The sequence below is a fragment of the Humulus lupulus genome, chromosome 3 (assembly GCF_963169125.1).
Source record: "Humulus lupulus chromosome 3, drHumLupu1.1, whole genome shotgun sequence".
NCBI lineage: Eukaryota > Viridiplantae > Streptophyta > Magnoliopsida > Rosales > Cannabaceae > Humulus > Humulus lupulus.
The window spans coordinates 186,609,839-186,636,652 of NC_084795.1; the positions used below are offsets into that span (position 1 = coordinate 186,609,839).

General features: G+C 42.0%; 1 non-coding gene across 1 annotated transcript; it reads left to right on the forward strand.

Moving 5' to 3' along the window:
* Window positions 1–2,491: 2,491 nt before the first annotated feature.
* Window positions 2,492–2,598, forward strand: LOC133827834 (small nucleolar RNA R71). Its single transcript, XR_009890485.1, has one exon. It is a non-coding gene; the product is annotated as a small nucleolar RNA R71 (small nucleolar RNA).
* The last annotated feature ends 24,216 nt before the right edge of the window (window positions 2,599–26,814 follow it).

Genomic DNA, 26,814 nt, shown 5'->3' on the forward strand with positions numbered 1-26,814 from the left:
CTATAGACTTAAGTTGAATACAAAAAAACTTAGAATTGTTTAGAACACTCAGAAACTTGTAGAAACCGACCCAAGCATTTTCTCTTCACTCTCTTTATTTTCTCTAAGGCATATCCAAGGAAAATTGTGGTGGAAGCTAATCAAAATAAGGAATTGGGCTGGGAAATATTTGGAGCTAGAAGCTTGAGGCTTAAGGACCAAATTTAAAGACTTAATTCAGCAAGGGTAAGCTTTAAATTATAAGAATTTCTCTTGAAGTTTCTTCTTGTTCATTTAGAATATGCATGTAGATGGGTGAAGGATTAATTTTGGGTTTGATGAGGTTTTTGGCTTAGGTTCTTGTTAGGTTTTGTTGCTGAAACTGTTTTAAGATTTCTGTGATTAATGTTTGGATTGTTAGGTTGATTTCTTTGGGCGATTGGTTGGGTTTTAGAAAAGAAAATGGAGGATTTTTCTAGGTTAGAAGGGTCGGGCCTCAGCATTGTTCTTGCTGAGTCGCAACCCTTCGAAGTGTTTAGGTTGCTTGGAAGAAGGGCGGGTCGCGGCATGCCCTAGCTAGGGCCGCGGCGCGCCTGCCCTGTTTTGGTTGTGCTCTCGAGTTTAGGGGCGGGCCGCGGCATGGCCACATAGGGCCGCGGCTCTTAGTGCTATTTTGTGCTTTTAAATGTGCTTAGTCTTGGGAACTCAAAGGTTAAGGCTCAGGATGGATTTTATCACCCGGATTGATAGAATTCATGCTCCCGGAGATTAGAGTTATGTCTCAAAGTTATTTAATGGAATAGAACTTGATGGATGCATATTGTTAATGCATTGTGACTAGGGATTCAGCGAGGCTCAAGTTAAGGGACTGTGCTCGGGATATCGGTGTTCGGAAAGCTCGGGACGCAGGTAAGAAAACCCCTACTCCCATAAAGCGTGTATGCAGGGCGTAGCCCTTTGATTGAATTTGTTAATGTTCAGTATATGTTTATTATGCTATGAATGCAATTGTGTAAATGTTCAGCAAGAGACAGGAACGGCGCAGGCCGAGGTCGGCAGGGGCCGGGAACGGCGCAGGCCGAGGTCGGCAAGGGCCGGGAACGGCAAGGGGCTGGGAATGACGTTAGGCACGTTGAGTGCAAGGCCGAGTGCAGCAAGGGGCCGGGAGCAGCGTTGAGCACGTGGAGTGCGAGTTTCCAGGGCAAGACCCTAAAGGATACCTAGGATATCCTCACGGTGTGGACCGCGAATCCAGGGCCTGGTGAAGCGCCTAGGACGGCATGGCCGTATATGTTTTTCCTATTGATGGCCTATTTATATGCTAAGTGTTTGTTATGCATATGTTTTCTGCTTGAGAGGGCTTTCTTGCTGGGCTTCGGCTCACGGGTGCTCTGTGGTGCAGGTAAGGGCAAGGGGAAAGTAGACCAACATCAGTACGAAGAGCGTGAAGCGGGGCGTACATTTTTGGCCTGCCTGGCTGCCACAGCCAGTGGATTTTGGGAGATGGTTGTACTAAAACCTAGATTTTGTCGTCTAATCGACTTGGGTTGTACTTATATGTTGTAAATATTTCTAAATAGTATTTTGGGATCCCAAGTGTCAAATACTTTATGATTCTCAGTAAATGGAACTATTTTCAAAGTTTATAACTCTGTTTATGATTTAATTGCACTTTTGACTTTAAACCTCGATTAGCGAGTTAAATGCACATTTTTAAACTCACTTAGTAACGGCTCTAAGGAAGTAGGGCGTTACACCCACCGTAATGCTTGGCAAATTCCCTTGAGGCCTAGTCTTCAACATATTGGCCAGCTGCCCTAGTTGCATTTCCAAATTTCTAATGGATGATCTAGTCTCAGTCATAAACTGAGTTTGAGTGTTGGTGAGAGTCAATAGGGCAGCCTGCAATTCACTAAGTTGTTCTGTAGGCGCTGGTGGCCTAGGTTGCTGAGAAGTTGATGCTTGTGGTGGAGCTTAAGTTATAGGCCGCTGATACTATGATTCAAACGGTTGTTGTTGTCCCTGATTATTTCTCCAGGAAATGTTAGGTTGGTTTCTCCACCCTGGATTAAATGAGTTGGAGTAGGGGTTGTTGTAGGGCCTCTGAAAATTACCCACTGCTTGGATTTGAGCTTGATCTAATGGGACATTGTTGGGATCTAAAGCAGCTTGGCACTGGTAAAAAAGGATGAGGCCCCCCACACAATTCACACATTACTTGGGCTTGCACAACTTGGGCAGACTTTGTATTTTGTTGCAGCTGCTTAGTTAGAGATGCTTCTTGAGCAGTTAAAGCTGTGATTGCATCTAGTTCATGAACCCCTGCAACCTTTTATTATTGCCCGCTCGTTAACTTGGCCATTGGTAATTATTAGTGGCTATTTCCTCTTAGATTTCATAAGCTTCATTAGCACTTTTGCTCATAAACGTTCCTCCCACTGATGCATTAATGATTATGCGAGTGGCACTGCACAAACCATTGTAAAAGTTGTGGACCAACATCCACTTCTCAATACCGTGGTGGGGACATTTTCTGATCAAGTCCTTGAACATCTCCCAAGCATCATACAAAGATTCTCCCTCAAGTTGAGAGAAGTTATTGATCACCCCTCTCAGTTTAGTAACCTTAGCAGGTGGAAAGAACTTCGCTAAGAACTTCTAAGCTAGAGCATCCCAAGTGGTGATAGTATTGGCCTCAAGTGAATACATCCAACTTTTCGCCCGCTCCCGTAGTGAGAACGGGAACAAGCGCAATCTAATGGCATCATCACTCGCCCCATTCATCTTGAAGGTTGCATACAACTCCAGGAAATTGGCTATGTGCATATTGGGGTCTTCAATGGGGAGGCCACCAAATTGAACTGCAGTTTGGACCATCTGCAAGATGGCAGGCTTGATCTCAAAATTGTTTGCCTCTACTGTTGGTGGACGGATGCATGAGTGTACCCCTGTGACAGTAGGGAGGACATATTCCCTTAAAGGTCTTTGACCAGCAGGATTCTTATCTTGTGGTGCTCCCTCGTTCATTTTTTCCACATTGTTGATATTAATATCAGCTGTAACAACAGTGGAACATTCAGCCCTCTTGTTTCTTCGGTTTTGCTTGCAATCTTTCTCGATCTCAAGATGAATTAGAACTAGACTGTCAGCTCCCCTTCTACTTTGTATATAAATAAAGTACCTGAGATAGAGAACAACCGTAGCCAAACAAGTTAGAAATTATTTAAAAGACAGCCAAATTAGAAATAAAATTAACTATTTTAATATTGATAATTTTTCTGTCCCCAGCAACGGCACCTAAAACTTGTTGCAGATTTTATAGCTACGCAAGTATACATAATCGCAATTTGTAATAAATCTCGATAAGAACGAGTATCGTCCCACAAAGACTGATTTATCAATTACCAAATAATTAATTTCTAGTTTCTATTTGGCTAATGAAAATTGGATTTGTGAAATTTGAAAACAAGAAAACAAAAATAAATGGAAATTGCAGAAATCAAATAATAACAAGAACACAAGGATTAAATTCACTATGAAACAATTAGGAATCCTAATCTTCTCTACTATCCACTCTATTATTCTTTAATGCAATTACTACCGAAACTCTTCTCACAGAAATGATAGGCATGCAAAAGTGTTAACTATTCGAGTTAAGAAATAGAAACTCGACCTAATGTGAATTCCCTATATTTCTATGGTCAATTCAAACAATAGGAAGCAATGAATACAGCCCCAAATCACATAAACCCATTTGATACTCTCGTTCTAAATTGAAATCTATGTCTATTCAATTTTAGCATATTTAAATCTCACTTTTTCAGATTTTGATTCAAATTCATAAATCGTATGTAAAAGGTGCGCAGTCAATCACATACACAATAAACACAAACTCAACAGATTTCAGATGAAGAAGAAATAGATAAATGCATTAAATCATAATAAATTTTCCAAAGAGTCAATTAGAACATCTAAACAGAAATTTAGTTCATAAACATGACTAAATCAAACATAAACATAGAATTTAACATAGTGTAAATCAAAAGATAAAGAAAAAGAACTCTAGGTTTTTGTTCTTCTCTAGCCTCCTTCTTGCTTAATCTGATCTCCAACTCTAAAAAACATCATTAAGGAAGCTTTTATAGACCCTAATTCCTTTTTGCATGAAAAGAGAAGACTTCCTCTTAAAATTCCCCTAAATTCCGTTTCCGTGCGGACCCTAGTGTTGGGGCGCCACGAGATAGCGCTGACGCGCTGTAGATAAATCGCAAAGCACGTTTCTAGAAAATTGGTGGTGCTGGGGCGCTAAAATGTAGCGCCTAAACGCTACAATCTGCATTAAATCATGCTCTTTGTTTCTTGACAGTGCTGGGGCGCAACTTTGTACAGAACAAAACTGAACTCATTTCAAATAACCTGCAGCGTCATCTCATCGTACTTTGATCATAAATCCTTTGATATAACTCCAAATTGAATGATTCAAAAATATATGGAAATATAAGAGAAATATCTACAACTTCTATTTCTAGAAGTGTTTCCAGAAAGTGAAGAAATCATGGTCAAAATTCTGCTTGAAGTCTCAGACTTGCGTTATAGAGCATAAATGACATGTGTTTAGCATCTTTAATGTAGTATTTTCCACACATAATGTCTTGAAACCCAACAATCAACACTAAATCCATCGTATTCATCATATTTAACATATTTCTTCTTATTTCACTCCATATTATGTACTTGAACATTAAAACCTGAAACAAGAAGAAAACAAGCATAAATCTGCACTAAACAATCCTAAATAACTAAAAACATAACCTAAAACAATCTCTAAATAAAACCTAAAATGAACCTAACATGTAACGCCCTGGATAGCCAAGACCGCTACACTGTGTGTTTATAAAGTGCCAGACTCGCTAATCAAGTCATTAAAGTAAAAACGTGTTACTCAGATAGTAGAGGTACTAGGGTTAAAAGCATTTTTGTCTCAAAAGATACATTTTCAATACTAAACATTGTTTATGTACATGGGATACCAAAAATGACAGTTTAGAAGCCTTTTACAAAAGTTACAAAGTTTAAATACATTAACAGCCATGCTAAGGCAAAATGAGCGGTTAGGTGATCTTTGTCCTGACACACTCCTCGATCATGGTGATCGAACGGCTGGCTATGTACATTTCACCTCGGAGCTCTCCACCTCAGGCTTGGTCCAACTTGCCCTTGCCTTTACCTGCACCACGTAGCACCCGTGAGCCAAGGCCCAGCAAGAACATACATCAATAATAGAGCATGCACATTTAGCTGTCAGGTCAATCTCACATATGTCATCTCATAAACTTCAAGCATAGCAACAATCAAGTATTTCATATACAAAGCATATCAGTAATCAAGTATTTCATTTACAAAGCATATCAGCTCATATAACACAATGCACAGATGATAACCAGAGCTAGCGCTCACAAGCTGCTCCCTTTGTTATCCTTTCATTTCTGGCTCCCAGTGGCCAATTCGCGTCCCATGCGCTAAATTCATGAACGGTACCCTTAGACCGCTTATACGTGTCCCTTGGCATAATACCAACGATGACACAAAGCAATTCTCGGGAGCACTTAGTCCCATCACAATCATACATTCGGGTGCAGTGTTCTTACCTTTCAATTCACTAGTTTTCGATGTCACGACATCTTGAGCACGATCCCACTCGAGCCCTAGCGCTTACCTAAACACAATCATGGTCAAAGTCAACATCAATCCTCAAGTTCAAAACCTAGCCCCGGGGCTAATCCCGAGCCCCCGGGATGTCCTAGTTCCACCAAACAAGGTGGTGGAACCAAACCCCAAACCTTAGGTCAAAAACCCTTGCAAAATACCCCAAAATCCCCTTCAGAAGGCAGGGTAGCGCTACAGCGCTCTTGGAAGGGCGCTATAGCGCTACAGACAGAACCAAAACCCTTCCAGCATATGGGCCTAGCGCTACAGCGCCCAAAGGCTAGCGCTGTAGCGCTAGTCACAGGCAGCCCAACACCAAAATTTCCTTTGTGCGATTTCTCTCGAGCCAACCTCAACCAAACCTCTTCCAACTCTTACCCAAACCTAAAAACAACCTCATGACCACACTCCACTCATCCCAAGCACCCTAAACCTCCAAACTCCAAGCACATGCAACCACAAACTCAAAATTCACCATAGCCACCTCCAAACTTCAGAACCTAACATAAACCAGCTGAACATCAGAACTAGAGTTTAGAATTCATACCTTTGATAGAATTTCGCCCACAAGCTAACCCTAGGCTCCCTTGGCTTGCTGCTCCTCAGCCCTAAGCTTGAATTCCCTAAAGTTTCATTCAATTCAACTCAAGTACCACAGCTTTAAACAAACCAGAAACAGAGAATGGATGAACTCTAGATTCTTACCTCAAGTATTGGTGAAACCCTGTTAAACCTCTGTCAACTCCTTAGTCTTAGATCAAGGTTCTTGATGTTTGGTTATCCCAGCTCTCCTCTAGGCTTTACTCCAGAAATTCTCCAGAAATAGGTGAAGGAAAGTGTAAACCGACTCAAGAAACTCTCTCTGTTTTCCCTCCTTCTTTTTCCTTCTTTTTCAGACCCTTTTGATATTCTATAAATCCCACTATCTTAAAACCTCAGTAATACCCTTCCTTAAAATTCAAATGACCTTTATGCCCTCACAGCTAACTCTAATCCTTTAGTCCTGTTAAGGGTATTCTAGTCATTTTGCCTAATTTCCGCTACTTCCTCGAATGTCTCTATTATTTCCCGCTTAGTTCCCAATACCTTACTAATCACCAATAGCCTTCCTCAATGTTACAATAATCTCCAGCTTATCCACTAAATTCCCATTTACACCCCTGAGCTCACCCCGAGCCGGGTATAAATCCCCGCTATGACTTTCACGCTACTTTGCTCACTAGGATCGTCTCGAGTCATAGATTACAGATATATCCACATAATAATGTGGTCTCAACAATTATCACATATATCAAAGCAGTTATGCCCATAATGGCTAAAATTACGATTATGCCCTTCTAACCTAATCTGGGCCTATATGCATACTAACACACATAGTCATGCATCTCAAGTACTCAAGTAATCATATAACATGCTTAAGTCATAATAATCACACATAATTCCCATCATGCCCTCCTGGCACACTAATCAAGGCCCTTAAGCCTTATTAGTGAATTTGGGTCGTTACAACTATCCCCTCCTAATGAGAATTTCGTCCTCGAAATTTACCTGAACAACTCCGGATACTGTTCCCGCATAGCTGTCTCAAGCTCCCAGGTCGCCTCCTCTACCTTAGCATTCCTCCATAGTATTTTAACCAAAGGGATCGTCTTATTCCGCAATACTTTATTTTTCCGGTCTAAGATCTGAACTGGTCTCTCATCATAAGCCAAATCTGCCTGTAACTCCAAATCTTCATGCCTCAACACATGAGTCACATCTGAGACATACTTCCGAAGCATGGAGACATGGAATACGTCATGAACTCCAGACAATGATGGCGGCAAAGCTAATCTGTAAGCCACCTGACCAATCCTTTCCAGGATCTCGAATGGTCCAATGAACCTAGGGCTTAGCTTGCCCTTCTTACCAAACCTCCTCACCCCTCGCAGAGGTGAAACTCGAAGAAAGACGTGCTCACCAACCTGAAACTCCACATCCCTACGCTTAGGATCAGCGTAGCTTTTCTGCCTACTCTGAGATGCGAGCATCCTAGCCCGGATCTTCTCTATAGCCTCACCTGTCCTCTGAACCATATCTGGCCCCAAGTATCTCCTCTCACCCATCTCATCCCAATGAATGGGTGATCTACATTTTCTTCCATATAACATCTCGTAGGGAGCCACTCCAATTGTTGACTGATAACTATTATTGTATGAGAACTCAATCAACGGAAGGTACTTACTCCATGAACCCTCAAAATCAATCACACAGGCTCTGAGCATATCCTCCAATACCTGAATTGTCCTCTCAGACTGTCCATCAGTCTGAGGATGAAAAGCTGTACTAAACTTCAACTGAGTCCCCAAAGCTTCTTGCAGACCTCCCCAAAACTTGGAAGTGAAAATAGGATCTCGGTCTGACACAATCGACTTAGGAACCCCATGGAGACGTACGATCTCTTTCACGTACAACTCAGCGTACTGATCCACAGTATAAGTTGACCTCACTGGAAGGAAATGGGCTGACTTGGTATATCTATCCACTATCACCCATATTGAGTCATGAAACCCTACCGTCCTGGGTAGACCTCCTACAAAATCCATAGTAATATCTTCCCATTTCCACTCAGGAATACCCAAAGGCTGAAGCAACCCTGCCGGTCGCTGATGCTCAGCTTTCACCTGTTGACAGGTTAAGCATCTGGCAACGTACTCTACCACATCCCTCTTCATCCCGGGCCACCAATACAAAGTCCGTAGATCCTGATACATCTTTGCGGTACCCGGATGAAGCGAGTACGGCGTCGTATGAGCCTCATCCAATATTTCTCGTCTGATCCCCTCATCAGCTGGAACACAAATTCGTCCCTGATACCGAAGTAAACCAACCTCAGAAACAGAATAGTCCTTAGCTATTCCTGCTAGAACATCCTCTCTAACTCTCTGTAACTGAGCGTCTGTCAACTGCCCCTCTCTGATCCGTTCTAGCAGGGTTGACTGTAGAGTAATATTAGCCAATCGGCCCACAACCAATTCTATCCCCGCTCTAAACATCTCATAACCTAACTCCCTTGAGACCTGTACAGAGCTATACAACTGACCTGGACCTCGGCGGCTCACTGCATCAGCCACCACATTGGCTTTCCCTGGATGATAGAGAATATCACAATCATAGTCCTTTACCAACTCCAACCAACGTCTCTGTCTCATGTTCAGGTCCTTCTGTGTAAAGAAATACTTCAGGCTCTTATGGTCAGTGTATACCTCACACTTCTCCCCATAAAGATAATGCCGCCAAATTTTCAGTGCAAAGACCACCGCTGCCAGCTCCAAATCATGAGTAGGATACCGCTGCTCATACTCCTTCAGCTGTCGCGATGCATAAGCTATCACTTTCTCATTCTGCATCAGCACGCAGCCTAAGCCCAACCTCGATGCATCACAATAAACAACAAACTTCCCTTCCCCCGAAGGCAAACTCAACACTGGCGCTGTAATAAGTCGTCGCTTCAACTCCTGGAAACTGCCCTCACACTTGTCTGACCAAATGAACTTTAAATTCTTTCTTGTCAATTCTGTCATCGGAGTTGCTATCTTCGAGAAGCCCTCTACAAACCGCCTGTAGTAGCCTGCCAAGCCAAGAAAACTCCGCACTTCTGAGGCGTTCCTTGGCCTCGGCCAATCTCTAACTGCTTCTATTTTAGACGGATCCACTTTAATCCCATCCGCACCTACAATGTGTCCAAGGAATGTCACTTCAGGTAACCAAAACTCGCACTTCTTAAACTTAGCATACAACTGATGCTCCCTCAACCTCTGAAGAACCAATCGAAGATGAAACTCGTGTTCCGCCTCTGAACTGGAATACACCAGGATGTCATCGATGAAAACTATAACAAACTGATCCAGAAAATCCTTGAATACCCTGTTCATTAAGTCCATAAAAGCTGCTGGGGCATTGGTCAAACCAAAAGACATGACCAAGAACTCATAGTGCCCATACCGCGTCCGAAAGGCCGTCTTAGGTATGTCCTCATCCTTGATCCTCAGCTGGTGATAACCAAATCGAAGATCTATCTTTGAGAACACCGTCTTACCCTGCAGCTGATCGAACAAGTCATCAATCCTCGGTAGGGGATACTTATTCTTAATAGTTAACTTGTTCAATTCCCGATAGTCAATACACATTCTCAGAGTCCCGTCCTTCTTCTTAACAAACAAAACTGGTGCACCCCATGGCGAATAGCTAGGTCTGATGAGCCCTATATCCAGAAGTTCCTGCAGTTGTATCTTTAACTCTTTCAGTTCTGCTGGTGCCATCCTGTATGGTGCCCTTGACACTGGCTCTGTCCCCGGTGCCAACTCAATAACAAACTCAATCTCCCTACGCGGCGGCAACCCAGGCAAATCCTCAGGGAACACATCCAAGAACTCACAAACTAGTCTGGTCTCCTCCGGTCCAACTGGTGAAACTTTGGTGGTATCCACCACACTAGCCAAAAAGCCTATACATCCACCCTGTAGCAAATCTCTGGCTCTCAATGCAGATATCCTGGGTACACGGGGTCCATGCACCGCTCCCACAAAAACGAAGGGATCCTCCCCCTCTGGCTCGAAAGTCACCATTTTTTTCCTACAGTCAATGGTAGCTCCATATCTAACCAGCCAATCCATACCTAAAATCATGTCAAAGTCCTCCATACCCAACTCAATCAAGTCCACTGACAACTCTCTACCATCAACTAACACTGGCAGTGCCCTAACCCATCTCCTAGACACCACCAGCTCTCCCGTAGGCAAAATAGTCCCAAACCCTGAGGCACTAAACTCACTAGGTCTACACAATCTATCAATTACCCTATCAGATACAAATGAATGCGTAGCACCAGAATCAATCAAAACAGTAAAAGAAGTGCCAGCACAAGAAAGCTGACCTGTCACCACCGAGGGACTAGCCTCGGCCTCTGCCTGCGTCAAAGTGAACACTCGAGCTGGAGTCAAGCTGTCCACTTTTCCTGCTTCGCCCTTCTTCACTGTTGGGCAATCTTTCCTGAGGTGTCCCACCACCCCGCATACATAACAGGCCTTAGCCTGACACTCGCCCAAATGACGTCTCCTGCACCTCGGGCATTCTGGGTAGGTCCTCCATGAATCACCGCCTCCCCGACGGCCACCCTGAGTACCCCGACCTCCTCTATCAAACCTAGGAGCAATTGGGGCTTCAGGAGTCTTTCTCTTCAGATCACTAACACCTCCACCTCTACTAGAACCAGAATACGGAGGCACCGGTCTACGGCCCTCCCTTCTTGCTGCACTATCCCTCCAAATTCTATTCTCTGCTTCCTCTGCAGTCAAAGCCCTCTCCACAGCCTGGGCATAGGTGGTCACTCTAGGAACCGTAGTAATCCTTACATCCCGGGCTATCATGACATTTAGCCTTCTAACAAATCTGTCTAACCTGGTCGCATCGGTAGGAACAAGATCTGGTGCAAACTTTGCAAGTCTGTCAAACTTAAGGGCATATTCCGTAACAGTCATACTGCCCTGAACCAATCCCACAAATTCATTCACCTTTGCTGCCCTGACGGCAACATTATAGTACTTCTGATTGAACAAATCTCTAAACTCCTCCCATGTCATTGCAGCAACATTTCTGGTCTGTGACGCCACCTCCCACCAGATTAGGGCATCCTCTCTCAACATATAAGTGGCACAGGCCACCCTATCATGTCCCTCTACTTTCATATAATCAAGTATAGTGGTGATTAAGGTCATCCACTGCTCAGCTTTTAGTGGATCTGGTCCACCCTCAAAGATCGGGGGCTGCTGCTTCCTGAACCGCTCATGCAACGGTTCCACTTTGTTACCAACATCAACGGGCTGTACCACAGGTACCAGTGCCGGTGGCCCAGCAGGGGCAACACTCCCAGATGGAGCCTGCTGCAGAATTCTGATCAGTTCATCTTGGCTCTGAAGCCTAGCTTGCATTTCTGCCATTAACTGCTGCTAGTTCTCAGGGACTGGCGGAGGGGTTGGGCCCTGGTCATCCTCTCTAGCCCCAGACCTGCCGGCTTGTCGTGTGGATTTCCTTGAACGCATATCTATTCAAGTCAATCTGCAATCAACGACTCGGCAATTAGGCTATGACGACAGGGTAATAATTCTCTCATAATCCATCTCTGGAACTCCAATCATTCACAAACAATCAAATACAACAATTTATCCAGATATTCATCCACATGCACAGCAATGCTAATAAGCACGCCTCAATAACATCATGCAATAGTCAAGGGCCAGGCCCTATCAGAAACTCATGCTCCCTGTTCATCAAACAGATGTCAACATTCATATCTCACTCAAATCATTTAAACACATAATCATGCATATACAGTTACCAAACCCTGAGTTGAGCTTGTCTCCCGCAGCAAATGTACATACCCAGCCAGTCTTCAGGACCCATAAACCTAGGACGCTCTGATACCAAGTTGTAACGCCCTGGATAGCCAAGACCGCTACACTGTGTGTTTATAAAGTGCCAGACTCGCTAATCAAGTCATTAAAGTAAAAACGTGTTACTCAGATAGTAGAGGTACTAGGGTTAAAAGCATTTTTGTCTCAAAAGATACATTTTCAATACTAAACATTGTTTATGTACATGGGATCCCAAAAATGACAGTTTAGAAGCCTTTTACAAAAGTTACAAAGTTTAAATACATTAACAGCCATGCTAAGGCAAAATGAGCGGTTAGGTGATCTTTGTCCTGACACACTCCTCGATCATGGTGATCGAACGGCTGGCTATGTACATTTCACCTCGGAGCTCTCCACCTCAGGCTTGGTCCAACTTGCCCTTGCCTTTACCTGCACCACGTAGCACCCGTGAGCCAAGGCCCAGCAAGAACATACATCAATAATAGAGCATGCACATTTAGCTGTCAGGTCAATCTCACATATGTCATCTCATAAACTTCAAGCATAGCAACAATCAAGTATTTCATATACAAAGCATATCAGTAATCAAGTATTTCATTTACAAAGCATATCAGCTCATATAACACAATGCACAGATGATAACCAGAGCTAGCGCTCACAAGCTGCTCCCTTTGTTATCCTTTCATTTCTGGCTCCCAGTGGCCAATTCGCGTCCCATGCGCTAAATTCATGAACGGTACCCTTAGACCGCTTATACGTGTCCCTTGGCATAATACCAACGATGACACAAAGCAATTCTCGGGAGCACTTAGTCCCATCACAATCATACATTCGGGTGCAGTGTTCTTACCTTTCAATTCACTAGTTTTCGATGTCACGACATCTTGAGCACGATCCCACTCGAGCCCTAGCGCTTACCTAAACACAATCATGGTCAAAGTCAACATCAATCCTCAAGTTCAAAACCTAGCCCCGGGGCTAATCCCGAGCCCCCGGGATGTCCTAGTTCCACCAAACAAGGTGGTGGAACCAAACCCCAAACCTTAGGTCAAAAACCCTTGCAAAATACCCCAAAATCCCCTTCAGAAGGCAGGGTAGCGCTACAGCGCTCTTGGAAGGGCGCTATAGCGCTACAGACAGAACCAAAACCCTTCCAGCATATGGGCCTAGCGCTACAGCGCCCAAAGGCTAGCGCTGTAGCGCTAGTCACAGGCAGCCCAACACCAAAATTTCCTTTGTGCGATTTCTCTCGAGCCAACCTCAACCAAACCTCTTCCAACTCTTACCCAAACCTAAAAACAACCTCATGACCACACTCCACTCATCCCAAGCACCCTAAACCTCCAAACTCCAAGCACATGCAACCACAAACTCAAAATTCACCATAGCCACCTCCAAACTTCAGAACCTAACATAAACCAGCTGAACATCAGAACTAGAGTTTAGAATTCATACCTTTGATAGAATTTCGCCCACAAGCTAACCCTAGGCTCCCTTGGCTTGCTGCTCCTCAGCCCTAAGCTTGAATTCCCTAAAGTTTCATTCAATTCAACTCAAGTACCACAGCTTTAAACAAACCAGAAACAGAGAATGGATGAACTCTAGATTCTTACCTCAAGTATTGGTGAAACCCTGTTAAACCTCTGTCAACTCCTTAGTCTTAGATCAAGGTTCTTGATGTTTGGTTATCCCAGCTCTCCTCTAGGCTTTACTCCAGAAATTCTCCAGAAATAGGTGAAGGAAAGTGTAAACCGACTCAAGAAACTCTCTCTGTTTTCCCTCCTTCTTTTTCCTTCTTTTTCAGACCCTTTTGATATTCTATAAATCCCACTATCTTAAAACCTCAGTAATACCCTTCCTTAAAATTCAAATGACCTTTATGCCCTCACAGCTAACTCTAATCCTTTAGTCCTGTTAAGGGTATTCTAGTCATTTTGCCTAATTTCCGCTACTTCCTCGAATGTCTCTATTATTTCCCGCTTAGTTCCCAATACCTTACTAATCACCAATAGCCTTCCTCAATGTTACAATAATCTCCAGCTTATCCACTAAATTCCCATTTACACCCCTGAGCTCACCCCGAGCCGGGTATAAATCCCCGCTATGACTTTCACGCTACTTTGCTCACTAGGATCGTCTCGAGTCATAGATTACAGATATATCCACATAATAATGTGGTCTCAACAATTATCACATATATCAAAGCAGTTATGCCCATAATGGCTAAAATTACGATTATGCCCTTCTAACCTAATCTGGGCCTATATGCATACTAACACACATAGTCATGCATCTCAAGTACTCAAGTAATCATATAACAAGCTTAAGTCATAATAATCACACATAATTCCCATCATGCCCTCCTGGCACACTTATCAAGGCCATTAAGCCTTATTAGTGAATTTGGGTCGTTACATAACAGGCATACTCCTAGATGTTTGCCCTATTTGACCCGCTTTCCTGGAGGTTTTCGCCATTTTTTTATCTTGAATGTCTTGAGTTCAGCTCTCTATGAAAGCACTAAAATGTTGACTGATGATTTAGCCAATGACACAGAGTCAATAAAACGATAAAAAATTATAAGCTGAATGGAAGAACTAAACAACACCAAGATTTATAGAGGTTCGACCCCGGAGAATGGTAATGACCTACGTCCACTAGGTATTTCTATTGATGTACTCCGAAACGTGCGATCAACAAACTAGGGTTCAGTGAGTTTCACAAGCTCCAAAAAAGGATACAAAAGTCGTGTATAAAAAACACTAGTTCTCTCTGAATACCAATTATTTCCCCCTTAAATGAATCCCATGAGTCCTATTTGTAGGCTCAAGGATGTACAAGTGGGCCGATGGGCCGTTTTTAAACTTTGTTACAAGCATATTTTAATAATAACAGAAATCATAATCTTTACACATAAATAGGGTCAAATATCTTTAAAATATCTGACTTATAACTGTATTTGAACTCTGGCTTTGTACCTGGTCGCATATGTCAGTATATCTTCTGTCGTACTTTTTAGAATATTTCTTGAATCCATCAAGCAACTTCTATTCTAGTCGATGGTCGACCAGACTGTCATTACTAAATAGTCATGTGCTACCCTCGTGCACATCGATTGTGCTACGTCAGCAAGTAAGTATTTTTTAGGGTAAACAATTATTATTCTAGGGTTTGTTAATTATCACTTTATTATTTAAAATAATTAAATCCAATCTAATCATTTATCCAACATAGTGAAAAATTGATTCAACACTTATTGTACACATTGAGTTAGCACTTAGTTTACACGGTAATCACTATGCAAGCATAGTGATTGGCATGTGACACATGTCATTACTAGGTGGCTTGTTCCCCAACCTCTTTTAACTATATATTTAAAAAATGATTACATAAAATTATCTTTTAAAATAGATTTATTCAAACTAATATTTAAAAAACAATTATTTGAATAACAGATAATCCTAATCCAATAGGGGTTATCTTTGGGAAACTACATGGATTAACCCTTTTTAACCCTATATTTATAACCCTAATCCCTAATTAATATTTCTCTCATTAATGACCATATAGGCACTTAAAAAGACATTAATACCCCTCAATGAATATTAGGTTTTTCTCTCTTTTGTTTGTCTTGCACATACTTAGCAGCCACCAAGAGGATCTACTCTCACCAAAATGAGCAAACACCTCTTCTCTCTCAAATTATCCAATCTCAGAGATCATCACCATTTTTCTTCTCTTGAAGATTTGGAAAGTGACGTTATCTACCACAACTCTTTTCTTCTCACCAAAGTTGAAGATTAAAAAGAGAACATTTCCCAAAGTTGAAGAAGATTGAAACTTTTGATTTGATAATGAATATATCTTTTTATTTTTATTTTAAGTTATGGGTATCTTATGCAATAGTTTCTATGAAATTTTCAAACTACTATTGCCTGAAAAATCTTTGAAAATAAAGAATTTTATGTTGAGATGACAAATTTTTTATTGATTTTGCCATTTAGGTTATTGTGTTCATACATAGTTCACATGTTGTTCACACATCATTCACAAATGGTTCACACGTCGTTCACACATGGTTCACACATCGATCACCATAAATTAGGAACATAGTTCACACGTAGTTCAGTTCACATGTAGTTCACCCCTGATTCACATCTTGATCACACGTGTTTCACACCAAGTTCACACCTGGTTTACGCCTAGTCAACACCTAATTCACCTTTGGTTCACATCTAATTCACCCTTGGTCCACACCTAATTCACACTTGATTCACACCTAGTTCACCACTAATTCACACCAAGTTCACCCCTGATTCACACCAAATTAACAGTTGATCCACATACTTGGTTCACACCTAATTCACACCTGTTTCACACCAAGTTAACCCCTGGTTCACACCTGATTCACACTTGATTCACACACCTGGTTCGCATGTGGTTCACACCTAATTAACACTTGTTTCACCCTAAGTTCACCCCTAGTTCACACCTAATTCACAGTTTATTCACACACTTGGTTCACACAAAGTTCACTTCTGGTTCACGCCTAATTCACCACCGGTTCACACACAATACAAATCACACATAAGAGGAGCCACTGCAATGGAAGGCTGTAGACGACGCCAGTGAACCGTGACGACCAGGACAACTGGCTGCGTTCCGTCAATGGGGGTGCCACTTCACCCAAGACTTCCGACTTCATCAACGTTGATAGGGTGCGATGTTGCAGATCCAGGCAACTCCATCGACAACGGCGGGGTTCGTTGTTGCAGAGGCGTTCAACTTCATTGTCGGCAGCGCAAGCTTCCATGTTGCAGGGGTATACCATGACTAGGACGAAAGAAAGTCACTCTTATCTCTTCGCAACAGTATTAGGTTATCTCTTCACTACTTAACCCTTTAAGGGTATTTTAGACTTAAAGGGTTACATGTGTGAGAAACAAAAAATGTGGCATATACTTATCAATAATGATATCCCTAGAATTATTCAATGGAGTTTCAAACGTCACCATTTAACATGGAAAAATGTGCAGCTACCATTCTGACTATGTCATAGACGTTTTCCCCAACAAAATAGTCGGCTGACGTTCCTCACAATAGGCCCACCAAGATATTTTGGAGCCTACTAGCTCATTCACTACAAGAAATTTCATTTATCATGTAATAAATCAAAAGGGAGATTCATTATAATTAGCTCCAATTAATAACCTTAACCTATAAATAGGGCTAGGGAACACATTGCAAAGGATCTGAATTCTTATTTTTCAAAGTGAGCCTATACGCTGCCTGAAACCCCACACAAACTTGAGAATTGAAAGTTATCAAGAGAACTTGAGAACTTGAGTTTGACTAGGGTTGATTTACAACCTCAACCCCGTACAAATCAAGTGTTCAATCTTCTTTTTTAAGCTTTAGAATAATTAGTTATTAGAAAAAATTGTAGTCAACATTTTGGTGCTTTTGTTGAGAGCTTGAAGAAAGCTAAGAGTTGCAGCAATGGTGAACAAGCGAAGAACTTTTCCTGAAGATGGCCTCCTCGGCGCTGTGGGGCCGACCACCTATAGCAGTTTTTCTGGATTTTTTCGATAACGAAGGCTATAATAGAGAAGAAAAGGTATTTAATACTCCACGTCCTTTCATTACAGAGAACCACAAGAAGTGGCAGAGCTGAAAAAGCAAGTCACCTCCCAAAAACGTGAGTTAGAGTGCAAAATGACAATATCGCCGCCCTCCAAAGGGTGGTTGTTGACGCGGTTTTTCGCCAACATGAGATTAAGAAACCCAAATTAGAGAGATTAGACTTATAATAAATCGAAAGTATGAATACACAAGATTTAAAGTGGTTCAGGGGTTAAAATCCACCTAGTCTATAAGTCACTCTTAGTTTTGTTTAGGAGCTCTTGAAGAAAAATTTTATGACAATTTATGTAGAGTTTTAGCATACAAATAGTTGATCCCTTTTACTATCAATTCCCTTGATATTTATAGGGAATTGTGGTGGACAATATTGGGAACCGTACAATAAAACATAACTTACATGATTAGGTAACTTTCCAAATAATTGAATACATAAATACCCTAATTAACCTATGAACATTATATCGAGCATTAGATATATAATGATTATAAACATATATTATTCATGAAGAATCTCTAAGTTTGTCGGGAATCTTCCTTATGCACGTCATTGGACTTTCGAGAGCTGGATGCACTACTCGAATTGGATGTTATGGGAGCATGACAACCTGACTTGGCTCATGCTTGGAGCATGATGAGGGCGATTTGAACACCTTGTATCTCTGTCTTTGTCATTAACATTTAAGGTGATCTAGAAGATCTCAAGCTGTCCTAAACTTGGTGGTACAACCTCGAGACATTTGATCTGGAGTTATTGAAATGTCTCTGAAGTCTGATTTCCTTCATTTAATGCTTGCCAACTGTACCCCGAATATTATAATCGCGCATGTAATTTTTGGGGTGCAAAATTTGCCCACCAAGCTCCTTCTCATGCTCAACTACTTGACTTCTGACACACAGTAGGGGCTTTTCTACTTTCGTTGTGGAAAAACATGCTCAACTACTCACTCGAGAACGGGACACGTGTCTACTTGTTATAGGCATCTATTCAGGTTTCGAGTACTGTGACAATTTTCTTATAAACTTTTTGCTGCAATTTGGTTCATTTAATTTTGACCCTCATATCTTGAATTGCTTTAAATGCGTGGCCTAGATCTTTCCCTAGTCCTTACGTATAAATATGAGAGCAAATTTTGATCTTCACAACCTTTGCATTAGATCTTTCCCTTTCCTTCTCTCCACCCAAAACCACCCTACATTCCATCTCTCCCAGAGTTTCCCTCTACGATTACTTCCCAGATTTTCTGCAATCTTCACCATTCCTCGTCTTTCTACAACCACGATCTAGAACCAATCCATAAGTAGATTTTTCTCTTGTTTAAATTTCTTTTTACTCGTTTTAAACAAGTTTATGAAAATTTCCAGTACGTTTTTGCCTCATTTTGGTTATGTATAGGCTTAGTTTGTGTTTTGTTAACCCAAAAAAAATAGGACTAGAAATGGTTAAGTTAAATGCATAAAAATAGGTAAATTTTCTTTGTTTTTAGGCTAAAATCCAGGTAGCTTAAGAGACACTGTACTTACGCGATATTTCATTAAACCACTCATCGAAACCACTAGTTTGACACACGAATCCCGAGGTTGGAGTACCTTCTCGAGATTAAGGCTCTTGACTTAGGGACATGCATGGGCACACATATTAGGGTTTAAAGTATGCATTGAGCCTGTATAAAGTTTAGATTTATCAATGAAGTCTTCGAATCTTAGGTCACCATTTCAGATGTCCTTAAAACTAGGTTACATCCCTAGGTCGCCTCTAATGATCGTATTGTAACCAAGTAATCTAAAAATATTTATCATGGCCAGGCACAAGAAAAAGAATGTCGTAGGATCCTTTTCACATAATAAAGATAAACAGACCGTGAAGACCCTTATTCCCCACTTTTCTCCTGTGGTAGAGAAGGAGGTCGAGGTTAGACCTGATAGTTTCTTCGAGGCAGAATGGATCGTGTCTCAAATATTTTCTCTGTCCTTGATGGACAGAATAATGAGTAGTCATGGGATAAAGACGGACTCCAAATTCTAAGCCTGGCCTGTGATGGAGGGTGAACAAAGCTGGACTTCGTTGGAGGACAACTTCGAAGCTTGGAGTGATGAGCATGATTTTTAATAATTTCTTGAAGCTCGCCCCATTCAGTTCCTACCAAATTCCTATCGCCTCCTTGCAGGGTTAAAGTATTTATTCCTTAAGAACGAGTGGGAGGTCCCCACTCTAAAGGATATTTTTTTTTCTATCTGAAGGCCAATCCAGACACTTAAATCGGAGGTGATGGTTTTTATTACCTCACCCGGCTTCCAAAATCTGCCAACATCATCGACCTTCAAAGCCACCCAAGTGACTACAAGGACCAGTTCTTTATGTTGAAATGGTTCCAAACTTATAAACACCACTTCTTCAAACACCCTCGTGTGTATATTAGCTTTAAATCCTTATTTGAATTTTTTTGTTTTGCTAAGTTTCTCTTTTTCTAATCAATTTATTGTATTTTGCACCTATTTATGAGAGGTTGAAGGCATCTCAGACCCTTTTTGGTCAATACTCTACTCTAGCCAATGCTCCTACCCAGGAGAAAGAGTTCAGAGTAGTGTTGAATGATGCCACCATGGTGGCCTGCAAGCTGGTCAAGGAAGGACATTCATTGAGCATCAAACCTCAAGGCCTCCTCAAAAGCCACTTCTGGTGGTTGGTGTGCAGGACAATGAAAAAGGCCGTGCCGAATCGGGGACAGCAACCGACACCTCTGGCTAAGGAAATAAGGATAGTGAAATTAACTGAGTTGGTAGTAGTTTTGTATTAAACCGATTCAATCCAAGGCAAGTCGTGAGTAAACATCTCGAAGATCCTGATTTTGATGTAATGTTGCAGCAGTGCGTTGACCACCTTGTTGTTCGCCACAACATAGCCTATCCCAAATATAACATAGTAGTAGAAAATACCGTTAATTTTAAGTCCACTATTTTTTTAACAGTACGATACTAATATCCGACCTAGGATTACCATAGAAGGCGATATCCATACCCTAGGCATTAGGCAAGCTGAGTATGATCCCAGCTTAGATTAAGAACCTGAAACCTAGTGAACCGCGTGAAGTAATTATATTACAGTCTCCCTCAACCCCAGCCATACAAGAGTTAGAGGTTGCAACTATCTCGGTTAATAATCCGGAGTTGATCGTAGTAGTTTCCTCCTTTAGTTCGGATGGTAGGGTTCTCACGCTTTTTACTTCATGATTTTCAGTTCTTTCTTGCAGAAGAAGACATGAAACTTCAGGACGTCTTCAACTCTAGTCCTGTCATCAGGAGGCAGATAAGTTTAAAGAAAATTGCTCCTGGAGTTAGAGTTCTAGCTAGATCTCCAGCTAAGGCTAAGGGAACTACCTCCACCCAACAACAGCCGCCGTCTTCTGCAGTGACGACTAAGGAGGCTCATCCCCCAGCTCCTCGCAATCTCTTGAACATCCCTCACGTTGTCGAGGCCGTTACAATGCTAACCCTTGACATCGATGTGGGGAAGCATCTAGAGCCCCTGCAGGGTTGAATCCAAGGATTCACAAGCCATTTCATTACCCATGTAAATCAGGTCACCACGAGGGAGCTGGAGAAAATCGAGGTGAATCCCTCCACGAGCGTTCTCAACTCCGCATTGAGAATGTGCTGACTGTAAGTTTTGTCCTTACTCTTCCTCTCTTAACTTCCTTGGTTTCATGAACTGACACCTTACTTGTCTGTCGCAGTCCTTCTTTGCCCAGATTCGGGCCATCGCTCGGGTTTGTTCGAAATTGGAGGAACTGGAGGAGGTTGAAACAACCTTGGAGACCTCAAAGAATAACGAGAGAATAGGTAAGATGCAGGCTTTGGAGATGATCCAAAGAATCGATCGACTTCAAAAGGAGGTCCAACTGCTCAAGATGAAAGGCCACCAAGAATGAGACCAAGATTTAGAGGTTCCATTCCAAGGCCAGGAAGGACGTTGCTCGGATCGAGGAGCTTGACCTGAAGGTGAAGGAGCACAGGGCCAAGCTGGAGAGCTTCTTGGAAGGACTTCTCACTCCTTGATGCTGAGCTTTGGGGGCGTTACCACACAAAGTTCCAAGATCAGTTGGCCAAGGAGCCTGTCGAGATGGTCGAGATGGCCTTCGGGGTTGGAGGTGTAGGCGAAGAGGAAGAGGTTTCATCCCAAGGGCATGCTGCCGAAGCTCAGGGATGTGAGGCTTTTCTATATTTTTATTATTATTTATTTTATATATATTGGGGGTAATCTAATCCCTTGTATTGGAGCCTTTCAGATCAAGAAAATTTCCTTAGATCTTAATACGATGTTAATTATCCTCGTCCTTAATTTACCTATACTTCTTTTATATATGTTTTTTATTTTTATGCTCCATCTTTCTGCTATCTCCTTCTAATATTTATTATCATGTTTATTATACTTTCAAAGTCTTTATACACTTGCATAGTTGTAGGGAGTGCTTTTTAGATCGAGACATATGCTTGATGGTTTGACCAATTATCTTCAGGTCGTATACCTGGTTATGCCGAGGAGTTTGATTGCCTATTTATGCATACCTGTTAGGATTCAAGCCTCGGACAAAGTTTAGTCCTAGGATTTTTCGTACCTAGTTAAATTCTAGGATTTTCTTGGTGTCCCTGAATTGGTTGAGGGTTCTGCACAACTAGTGGATTGGGAGCTACCCTGTTCCAAGCATGTTTTGCAAACGGCCAAGCTCAGATGAGTGTCTCGATCTAATCCTTTAATTGAAAAAAATTTCCAGTGTCATGGCCAATTTCGTTATGAAAATGAAAAAATTTGGCTGGATCTCTCTTTGCCCGCTGATGTTTCAGGGCTCTGGTTTCTTCCACAGAAGGCAAACAGAATTAGCCAGATAGATATGTTCCCGTGTATCTATTAGTTCAGTATACGTTGTGAATATGGAAGTTTATTTCTCTCTAAGCTTATTTTTCTTGGACTTGGTTTGGTCACCCTCACTATTCCCCTTTCTTTTGTTACCCCCTGTCTGGTTGTTATGGGCAACGGGCTGAGTCTTGGCTACAACATCCGTCACCACTCCAGCGAGCTAAATGAGATTTTGACTAGTTCGAGCTACTGCAGAGTCTGCTTTCTCAAGTTTTATCAATTACTCAGCTAGGGAAAAGAAATCATTCATAATCTTCACTCCTTTCCTTTGGAGATCCCTCAACAATTCACCTCCTATAGTGATCCTCGTCCTAATGGCAATGAGTTTGGCGCTATCAACGGCATCTTTAGCTCGAGCTGCTATGTTGATCAACTTGTTAAGGTATGCTTTAAGGGATTCTCCTGGGTGTTGCTTGACATTAGCCATTGAATGGACCTCCACTAGAACCTCCTTTACAACTTTGAATCGCAGTCATCCACATTTTTCCCATAGACGCTCAAGGGTTGGATTCATCAATTCCAGGTTATTTGGGAACTAGTCATTGACCCTCCAAGCCGTTGCTTTGTTATCTACAAGAATCCCATTATAGCGCACAATTTACGGATCTCTCATTGCTTGAGTATAACTTGGGTCATTGTTACGGGTTGGCTGTCCTCTCTGTGCATTCAAAATTTCATGCAAATCAACACTGAGCGCTAGAACGTAAACTTTGAGCTGAGCTCAATTGATTTCTAAAATAACTTTCTTGCCTTCGAGAGTTATTGAGAATATTCTCCTATCCACCCCTACGATGGATTTCTATCTAATAACTGTCATTGGCAAAACTTACAGCTTGCAATTGTGGTCGTGGGGCTTGATTGTTCTTGTGAGGTCGTGGGACGTACGTATCTTCTTTGGGTACAGAATTTCTCCTATTGTTCTCACAAACTAGAAAATTTCTTTGCGATCGCAAGGGTGTTGGATGGCGTATAGGTGATGGATGGTGTTTTATTGGGGAGGCGATGCGCCTCCTATAAGGATGTACAAAGCTAGCTTGCTTGTTATCCACACCTACGTTTCCAACTGATGGTAACATTCCTTCATTTCTTTGTGCATGGACTGCTTATTGGAGCGCTGGGAATTTACAAGGATTCCACTCTTCTTTATGCATTCCCTACTCACCCCACTTGATTGGGTTGATTCCTTGGGGCATGAGCCGTTTGTTCATTCCTAAGATTGCTAGCAAGCTAGCTGTTTCTAGGAGTTTGTTCAGATGGTGAGATCTCGAGGTTGCTGTTTTGATAGGATGACTTACATTGGTAGTCAGATACCTTGGATTTTGGTTTTGAGGACGTGAACGTGAGCTTCTAGTATCGTCTTGGTTCATGTGTTTCTTTCCAAGATGGCATTGTACAGAGGAGCCCTCAAGGGTCAGTCATACAGTAATCATCGTTATCACTAGGTCTCTCGGATTCATTATCACGCATAGAAGGTGTTATAACCATGATAATTGTTGGGGTTGAATATTTTTTTGACAAACTTCATGCCTAATCTTCTCTCAATGAAAGCACCAATCTATTGACCCAGATTTTCACCAACAGGGATTAAGAAATACGAAATAGAGAAATTAGACTTATAATAAACCGAAAGTATGAATACATAAGATTTTATGTGGTTCAGCGGTTAAAATCCACGTAGTCCATGAGTCGCTCTTATTTTTGTTTAGGAACTCTTGAAGAAATTGTTTATTACAATTTGTTACAGGATCAGCAATTCAGATACACGATAATCAACAACCTATAGCTTCTAAAACACAACAGTTACAACTCTAGGTCCTAGAAACTTAATCCACCATGAACGTTACAAAAAAGTACAAGTAAAAGGCATATACCTTCAAAATTTTCAACAGAATTCAAATCCTCCCAGCTGTTGGTACTCCTTAGCTGCCTCCAGTCCTCAATTGTAACTCAGTTCATTACTAGATTAAGACCCCCAAGAATTTCCACACTTCCTAGCTTGAGAGAAAACTAAGAAGGAGAGAGAGAAAGAGTGAGAGAGAGAGAGAGAGTGAGCTAGTGTATGGCACAGTGACTAAACCTTCAACAAAGGGTTACCCTTATTCTAATTAAATGGTCAAATGACTAGTTTGCCCCAAGCCCCTCTTAACCTTCAAGGCAATCTGCAAGGGTAATTTAGTCATTTTACCACTACTTCCCGCTAATTCTCAAATTATACTTAAGGTTTTCAATTAATCCCCGCATACCCAGTTAACCACCAAATAACTACCCATTACCTGATAAATTTTGAATACACACTATGTTCCCAAAATAACCCTAGGCTCACCCCGAGCTGGGTATTTAACCCTGTTGTGACTATTCCGCTAATTCGCTCACTAGGATCGTCTCGGACCACACATCTCAAATATATCCCCATGACACTAGGGTCTTACTTACAACACATATATAATGCAAATATACCATCAACATGTCAAAAATTACAAATATGCCCCAATTTATAGAAATAGGCCCACATGCATATTTAATACACATAAACATGCATATCTAGTCACATTACCACACAAATTATTCATATCGTATAATCACACTCATATTCAATTAATTCCACACATAAGTCCGATTATCCCCTCCTGGCACAGTAATCAAGGCACTTAGCCTTAATAACAAATCTGAGATGTTGCAGCAGCAGTCTGGGTAAGTCCTTAGGGAACACATCCAAGAACTCACATACCGATCTGGCCTCCCATGGTCCCAGTGGCATGACCCTATTGGTATCCACCACACTGGCTAGGATCCCTATACAATTTCCTTGTAATAGTTCTCTAGCCCTTAATGCTGATATCATGGGAATACGAGGTTCATGCACAGTACCAACAAAAATAAAAGGGTCCTCACCCTCAGGCTTAAAAGTCACCATCTTCTTCTTCCAGTTTATAGTCGCCCCATACCTGACTAATCAATCCATCCTCAAAATCATGTCAAAGTCATCCATACCCAACTCAGTCGAATACCTGATAGTTCCCTGTTGTCGACCATAACTAGTCGTGACCTAATCCATCTCCTATAAACTCCAGTTCCCCTGTACGCAATATAGTCCCAAACCCCGTAGCATAATAATCACAAGGCCTACACAATCTATAAATCATTTTGCTAGAAACAAACGAATGTGTAGTGCCAGAGTCAATCAATACAGTATATGAAGTGTCAGCACTAGAAATCTGACATGTCACCATTGAGGGACTAGCTTCAGCCTGAGTCAAGGCAAACACTCGAGCTGGAGCCAAGCAGTCCGCCATCCTTGGTTCTTCCTTCTTCAAAGTCGGGTAGTCTTTCTTGAGATGCCCAATCACCCCATACATGTAACATGCTTTCACTCGACATTCGCCGAGATGACACTTCCTGGATCTAGCACACTCTGGGTAACTACTCCATGTCTCACTACCGCCCTAGCGACTGCCTTGGACACCCTGACCCCTCCTATCAGGAACAGCAGTGGTCGAGGTGTCAAGGGTCTTCCTCTTCTAATCACTGGGGCCTCCACCCCTAACAGGTCCCACGAATGGAGGCACTGCCGTCTGAACATCTCGTCACGTAGTGTTTTCCCTCCATATCTTATTTTCTGCCTCCTCAATCATGAGGGCCTTCTCAACCACCTTGGCAAGTAGTCTCCCAAGGTACTGAGGTAATCTGCACATCCCTGCCTATCATAGCATTTAGCCCCCGGATGAACCTGTCTTGCCTAGTTGCATCTGTAGGGACTAGATCAGGTGCAAACTTTGTCAGCCTATCAAATTTCAGGACATACTTCAACCTGTACCAAACATGTGAACTCGTTCACCTTCGCTGCCCTAACGACATTACTGTAGTATTTATGGTTGAATAAGTCTCTAAACTTATCCCAACTCATAATAGAAACATCCCAGGTTTTAGATGCCACCTCCCACCAGATGCGGGAATCGTCTCGAAACCTGTAGGTGGCTCAGGCCACCTTATCATTACCTACCACCCTCATGAAATCTAGGATGGTGGTGGTCAGCCTCATCCACAGTTCAACCTTAAGTGGATCTATTCCTCCGTCAATGATTGGAGGATGTTGCTTCCTGAATCTCTCGTACAGTGGCTCCCACCTATTCCAAATATCAGGCTTCTGTATGACTGGTGCCA